Raw genomic sequence first — 1,968 nt, forward strand, 5'->3', positions numbered from 1 at the left:
TAGCCTACTTGTCACTATTGTTGTCGCGAGTTTGATTTAAACCCTACTACAGCTGTTTGGATGGTTAGGAATGGGTGCACTGGCACCTTGATGCGGAGTGGGACTTTTCCCGGTGGGACGGTAGTGTGTTGAGGCTGCCTGGCGTGCGGCCGGTGCCCGGTGGCTGCGGCCGGTGCCTGGTGGCTGTGGCCCAGTGGCCGCTGCCCAGCGGCAGACCTGTGCATCGCGTCAGTGTCCACTCTCTCTGTAAAAGTAAAGATGAGCAGCGCAGCGTCCGTGGTCTCAGCCTCAGGTTTCTACAGGACGCGCTCCGAAGATTAAGTGTGACAATATTAATGTAGCTATATTCTCAGATGATATTAATTGCAGACTGGTCAGAGACCAATACATTCATGATTTCATTTTCTTGTTGCTTGCCCTTCTCTAGTAAAGGGTAGTTTGTGTTACTCCTTAATAAGTAGGCCTAATGTTTTTATAATAGCTTACATTGGTTTCATAACCTTCTCAATTAGTCTCCCATCCCTGGACCAATAACGTGCCTATATACAGTACGTATGTAGTGTAATTATCATTCATCACACCGGGAAAACCACAATGCTTCTTAATCTTTTTATTTTGGTGCGGTCACTTGTCAGATGAATAAAAAACATGAATATTGTTTTACATATGCTCACAGGATGTATTGAAGTCACTTACTACTTTTTCTAGTTGTTGTCCCTTTCTGATTGTTCTGTATGAACATTAATTATACAAAGAATTAGATATAGCTTATAGAGATTTGTGCATATCGTTGTAAAACATGTTCTCGCGTTGTGAATAAGGGTTTGAAGTTAAGCCTAGAGTCTTTAGGGTCCATTTCCTGGGGAACATTATCCCTCTGCTCACTTTTAAGGCAAATGCTATATTTTTACACCCCACACTGCAGTCCGTGGGTCCGCTATGTTGGGCTTTTTCTCTCCATTTGACAACAGCCGTATTTCCCTCTCTGCATATTATATTATTCCCCTCCTCGTCACTTTCCATATTATATCTTCCACCTCGCTTACTTCCTCAAAGCTGCTGCTCATTGGGTGAAACATGTGGCACATGCGTCTTCTCCATCTCTGCATCAGTAAATCTGTGATCAATATCGTGGTCTATTTAAGAAAGCCGTGAACGTGCACTTATCCCAGCTATCTACACCTGGCTTGATAGCTCCACCTGTTCATCCTGGCTCGGCAAACGTGCAACCGATAAAGCCGCGATGAGCACACTAAGTCAAGCTGCGCTTTTTCACTTATCCTGGATATCTTTATTCTACTTTCGTGCAACAGGCCCCAGGTGACATGTCCAAAGAGAGACAAATACTGTCAGTATGTGTGCACTGTGTTTTCTGCTATCTAAATTATTTCTTGGTGTCTCTGTAATTGCATACAGAGAAGCACACAGATCAGTGTTAAATAAATGGTGGTGTTCACGGTTCAGACCAGTAGGTGACACTGCAGTAGCCAGAATGGCAGTTGACCACCAGCAGTAAACAAAGAAACAGGAAGTGCTGGTTGTAATGTAAGGGAACACGTGTGTTTTTATTCTTTCTTCTGAATTTCGAATGTGGATAAAACAACTTTTGATTACAGTATCCTTTCAGGTTTATTTAAACTTGCATTTCGGCTGTTACTCATTTGGTTGTTTTATTTTGGAGTAAAATAAATACAACTGGTGATTTTAGGTTAGCTTTTGAAATGGAAATACAGCATTGCATGATGGGATGTCCCAGTTCTTCTCAACTCAAATGTAAATTATCTTTGTCAGCCTTAGTACCAACCTGTTTCTTATGTATGAAATTCCTGGAGAGTCTCACCCCCTTGTAGTCAGTGGTTTTGGACATGTCTATATTGTCAGCATCATCAGTCAGCATGGTGTTTCTGGAAAAGACTCCCCTGTCTCTGAGCTGTACAACTCATACTTACCTGGCAGGGGAGATACCAT

General features: G+C 42.6%; 1 non-coding gene across 1 annotated transcript in view; it reads left to right on the forward strand.

The window, feature by feature from the left end:
• Window positions 1-1,941: 1,941 nt before the first annotated feature.
• Window positions 1,942-1,968, forward strand: part of LOC116669564 (U1 spliceosomal RNA) — a 169-nt gene continuing 142 nt past the window's right edge. The window contains exon 1 of the small nuclear RNA XR_004326818.1: window positions 1,942-1,968. This exon is cut by the window's right edge and continues 142 nt beyond it. This is a non-coding gene — a small nuclear RNA (U1 spliceosomal RNA).

Source organism: Etheostoma spectabile, chromosome 19 (assembly GCF_008692095.1).
Source record: "Etheostoma spectabile isolate EspeVRDwgs_2016 chromosome 19, UIUC_Espe_1.0, whole genome shotgun sequence".
Lineage (NCBI taxonomy): Eukaryota > Metazoa > Chordata > Actinopteri > Perciformes > Percidae > Etheostoma > Etheostoma spectabile.